This window comes from Adiantum capillus-veneris, chromosome 25, assembly GCF_014529385.1.
Source record: "Adiantum capillus-veneris isolate H3 chromosome 25, ASM1452938v2, whole genome shotgun sequence".
NCBI classification, from domain to species: Eukaryota; Viridiplantae; Streptophyta; class Polypodiopsida; order Polypodiales; family Pteridaceae; genus Adiantum; species Adiantum capillus-veneris.
In genome coordinates, this window is record NC_140955.1 from 129,181,033 (window position 1) to 129,187,093 (window position 6,061).

The following is a 6,061-nucleotide window of genomic DNA, read 5'->3' on the forward strand; positions in this document are numbered from 1 at the left end:
CCATAGAAGATATGCTAAAAAGGATGAATGACATGATGAACAACATGCAAAAAGCACCTATGAGGGAACCAGGACAAGGGATACCTCCACAAGGAAAACCAATTAGGCCACAAAAATTGTGTGCAATTGAGGGTAAATAGACCAACCATGAGACCCATGGGTGCTACTTCAGACCAAAGTATGATGGGAATGTTCAGTACGTGCCCATGAGGCCACAAGGACAACCCACGTACAGATATCAGCCCAATATGGCCCAAGCTCAAAGACCACCAATGGGCATGTAAAGACCTCAAACTGTGTTGGGACAACAACCTCCGTATCCAAGACATAATGCAGTGCCTTTAAAGTACATGCACCCTGAAGGAGTCATAGATGAACAAGCATTAGTGCCTATTACACCCTATGTAGAACCTAGCCCATCTAAAGTAATGATAGAAGGAGATTGGTATAGTCCCCATCGACCACCAATGGAAGAAACCGTGACTTATGCTCCACCAAAGTTTGCACCAATGTATTATCTAGCTAATCAAGGTGTCAAACCTCCCATGGTAAGACCCATGATGAAGCCAAGAACAGGAAACTGTCATAATTGTGGTGTTGATGATCATTGGAAAAATGAATGTCCAAAGCCTGACAAAAACCTCAAAGCAATTGAAGCCTATTGCATACGATGTTGCAAAAAGGGAGGACACTTTCCGAAAGATTGTCCAAAGAATCCTTTGAACAAGGGTAAAACGATAGTAAACGTAGTCCAAGTGATACTTAGTAGCTCATCAGAGAGTGAACCGATTGTTCAATTAAGGTAATCACTAGAGCCCAGACAAAGAAACAGAAACACAACTCCTCTGATGATTCAGAAAATACAAAAGTTTCTTCTCAAAGAATCAAAAGGAGCAAAAGCAAAAGATACAAGATGAGAAAACAAAAACAACGGGTTGAAATCGAGGAGAAAGCAAAGAAGCTATTCCAGGAAAAGTTGAAAGAAACTGGAAGTGAATTCAAGAAAACAACCGTGAAATCTGGAGGATCAATTTTGGTTGATAAATTTTTTGAGCCTATTAATGCCGCCTTGGAATCCTACCAAGCAGGACTTAAAGCAGGCCAAAACATAGAAAACAAGTGGAAAAACTATCCATCTACAGACATGGAAGCAACTAAGCTGGAAGCTTATCAAAATTTGGTAAGAATCACGCAAGAAATGTTGGAAAAACAAAAACCCAAGCTTGAAAGTATTGCAAAACCTGAAGAGCTTGTGGTAAAAGAAACGAACAAAAATTCTAATGTGGTGGCAGAACCCACATTGAAACAAACGAACCCGAACTTATAGCGCCTGACAGTAAAGATGCCTTAGACGGAATTCCATTCGTAGAGGAAGACTGGCCAGGACACTTATGGGAAGAAGTAAGAGAGATCAATTATGGGAGCCTAACTCTAAAGTCAGCTCCGATAGAGGAAGTATGGTTGAATAACCTACCTTCTGATATAAAAATGGATGTAAAATCCTTGTACTAAGATTGAGGATTGGAAGCTTCAGGAATTTCTAAACCATTGACATTAAAAACAGTACCTTCTTACTTGGGAGATAAAGATGATGAATCCATCGTGTGTAAGACCACTCAAGTAAAAAGCGCTAAACAAACCCAAAAGTAGACAACATTCATTCAATCATGTCTACACCCATCCAATGCACTCTTACCTTGGGAGAACTGTTAAAACTTAGAACATACTTATGGAATGATTTACAGAAAATCCTAGAGAAGGTGGGGATAACTGGGTTAATCTGAAATTTTTTGGAAAGATTGAAAAATGAAATGGAAAACAAAGAGATTCAATCAGTTCGTATGAACAATGTCGGAGAATATTATGAAGGGAAAGAAGGAAACACCACCCTCCCATTGAAATATAGTGACATTGAAACCATGGCGATACTGGATAGTGGAGATGGCATAGCCATAGCCACTAAAGCAGTATGGGAATCATGGGGACAGCCAACAAACTCAAATGAAATTGAAGTTGGATGACGGACACAGTGAGAGACCATTAGGGCTGCTTGAAAAAGTGATAGTCAATTCCTGTGGAATTGAATATCAGCACACTTTTGCCATAGTAGACTTTGGAAAAAAACTGAACTATGAAAACATATTGGGAAGATCTTTCATGCGACCGGTACAGCTTATCCAAGATTGGGAAAACAATTATCTGTACTTGAAGCAAGTGGGATCTATAACAAGAGAATCGAAAAGATCACACTTATAGAGATGTCTTGAAAACACCCATCCAAGAGTTTGATTTAGTCTCTTTGGCTGAAACTAAACTCCCATCCTGGTTAAACAAAGACACTCCTATTTGGATGTGTGGAGCTTCAGAAAATGAAAGCTTAAGACAAGAAGAATGTATCCTAGAAAGGGAATGCACAGACAAAGCCTACGTACCTGAACCCTTTCTAGAGCATTTGTTTGAGCCATTCGAGTGGACTCAAATTTTAGTGATAATGGATGTATGTGTGAATACGTCTATGCCTACTCAATTTTGCAATGAGGATGGCTACGACATAATACCCATCCAAATAATTTCAATCCTCAACATTGAAAACTAAGGTGAGGAACCCAAGGACTTAATGAAAGCTCAACAAGTCTTTTCAGACCTCTATTACGACGCAACTGATGAGTTAGATGAACACTCAGCTACCTCAGAAGATTTGGAGTCGGAAAAAGAGCATACGAGAGCTAAGTTACTCTTAAAAGGAGGGGAGGAAAAGTTTTTTGACTTTCCAAACCAGAAATCAAGAAGACAAAAATGGTATAGACGAAAGAGAGACACCAAAATTGTAAAAACACGACCTATGCCATCAGTCTCCAGTAAAACACAATTCCTGATGCAGATAGATGCTAATGATTGCATCAAGGACAAAATAACTCTGAAATGTCTCAGACATCGAGGAAAACTCAACTGGCTTACATTGCGAATGACCTAGCAGAAGAAGAAGAAAATCTTTTGTTGAGCTTGTTAAAGGAATACCAAGATATCTTCGCTTGGTCTTACAAGGATCTCAAGGGTGTTGATCCAGAAATCTGTCAACATACCATACCCATGAGAGATGATGCAAAACCAAGTAGATAGAGACCATATATGTATAATGAAACATTTGCCAGGAAGATAAAAGATGGGATTAAAAAACTAAAGGAAGCCGAATTCATTTACGAAATTTAACACACAGATTGGGTGTCTCCAATTGTGGTAGTACCCAAGAAGAATGGAAAATTACGAGTGTGTGTTAATCTCAAAAAAGTGAATGCAGCTACCATTAGAGATAACTTTCATCTTCCGATAACTGATCATGTTTTAGAACGCATTGCAGGAAAAGAAGCTTACAGCTTCTTAAATGGCTTTTCGGGATACAATCAACTTGGTTGACCCAAAAGATTAGCATAAAACTTCTTTTGCAACGGAATGTGGTATATTTGCCTATCGGGTTATGCCGTTTGGGTAAGTAATACTCCAACCACGTTTCAAAGGTTGATGAGCCATGCTTTCAAAGAATATATTAAGAAATTCTTAGAAGTATATATGGATGATCTATGCGTAAATTCATCAATCCGGGCTGATCACTTTGAACACCTCAAAAAGGTATTCAAAACATGTAGAGTTTATAGGATTTTCTTAAATCCTGAAAAGTGCACATTCATGGGTAGACAAAGAAAAATTCTTAGACATATAGTGTTTAAAAATGGCATAGCTACTGATATTGAAAAGATTCATGTCATTGCTAATTTTCCTAGACCAACAACAATAAAGGGGGTACAAGCCTTCATGGGGCATTTTGTATATTATTGACGATTCATCTACATGTATGCTATAATTGCAAAACCCATGTATAGCTTGATTACACACTTTGAATGAACCGAGGCATGTGAAGAATCCTTCATGAAGCTTAAGCAAGCTCTCACCTTAGCTCCAATATTGAAAGCACCAGACTAGAATAAGGTATTCCACGTACATGTAGATGCATTCAATTTTACTATAGGTTGTATACTAGCTCAACCAAGAGACGAGAAAATTGACTTTCCTATTTCTTATGCTAGCCGACAATTGAACATGGCGGAAAAGAACTACACCACCACCAAAAGAGAAGGACTAGGAATGATCTATGCCATTAAAAAGTATAGACATTACCTATTAACCAACAAGTTTGTGTTCTTTGTGGACCACCAAGCTTTGTTGTATTTGGTCAACAAGCCATGTAGCACAGGAAAAATAGTGAGATGGTTCATCATTCTCCTGGAATTTGATTTCACTGTGGTTATAAAAAAAGGCACTACACATCAACGAGCAGATCATTTGTTAAGGATTGTTTCAGGAGAATCATTTGTTAAGGATTGTTTCAGGAGAATCACCTAAAGGGATAGACAATGATCTACCAGATGACTATTTTTTCGCCGTAGAAATGATACCTAGATGGTCGGAAAACATTGTGTCATTGATGACAATAGCTCAAGTGGATTCACAAATACCACTTCCTATCACGATCAGATTAATCAAGCAATCGGTTATATATCAATTACTAGCTGGAAGGCTATACAAAATAAATCGGGATGGGATATTTATTTTATGCATTAATCTTGAAGAAGAAGAACAATACCTGAGTCAAACACATGTTACCATAGTAGGACTTCACTTTGCGGAAGACCAAACTATGCAACGAATCTTGAGACTTGGAGTATTTTGGACAATTATGAGGAGAGATGTTCGATCTTTTGTAAAGGATTTCCCTCAATGTCCAAAAAAAACACCCATAACTCATGTAACATTGTTTCAAATGTCACTTGTTGCTAAGTGGAGTAATTATCTGGTTACTTACTTATTATCGAGCCGAACATTTCCCGAGGATATGAGTAAACACCGTTGTGAACGGGATGGAAACACACAGAACGTCTCTATAACAATATAACACACACTCTAGGGATGATATACATACACACTATGGGGCACCACTTGACTTACACAACCCACCTGACCGAGACAGTGAACACACCGATGGAGTGAGAGGAGAGAGACTACCCACTTGCCCACTCCACACAGAGAGAGACACACACACACACCCAAAAAACTCATCTCAAAAGAGGAGAATTTCTGATTTTTAGATACAATTGAGCTTGGGCCAACACCAATGGGGCAAATAACTCACACAATATGGGTAAAATATGCCAGATACAATCACAAATTGGAGAAGAAGCGTCGCTCATAGGAGAAACTTACATAGCCAAAACAACAAAAAAAACAATGAGAAATTTGGCAAAATGGATAGCTCCATCGCGTCCGGAATGCCCAAAACCCTAGTCTACAATGTCAAAGTGCTCAAATCCGACCTCAGATGAGCAGTTTACGGCCAAAACAGGCTCCAAAATGAGCATTTATTACTTGGGCACCCTTGGCCTTTTAGATGACCTCAAACGGACCCACAACATGCCAAAAACTGACCTCGCAGTGCATAGTTGTCACCCTGCTGTATCCTCCCACACCTGGCACTCATCTTTTTCCACTAATGCATCCCGCCACCACCTGAAGTGGCCCCAAAAGATGGTCCTCATGATGAACTTTTTGCATAATTATCACAAGAAAACACCCACGTTGCATCCATACTTATCCACGTGTAAGTATTGACCCCGTTCAGCCTCCTGACGCCACTAGATGCCATCTGACGCACTTGCTTACCTCATGTCGTCGGCCCGCGGATAGCTTCCTCGAGAAGTTTTACGCACTGCCAACTCCTCAATATTATAGAAAAAACACACTGCTACTGGTAATAGTGAAAATCGATGCACTATGTACACCACGTCCTACCTGTACACATGTGGGCCCTACATAACCACCTGGCTCTCGAAAATGGGCAATTCTTTATTTGATGCACCATGCATGTGTATGTACATATGCGCAATCACTTGCTCCAAAAACTCCTGGCATAATTTACCCATCCCCTAGCCTGCTAGAGCATTCATGCTCGGCAACAACAACACTAGTAGATGCTCATTCCACCTGGATCCCACACAAAAACACTTGGCAT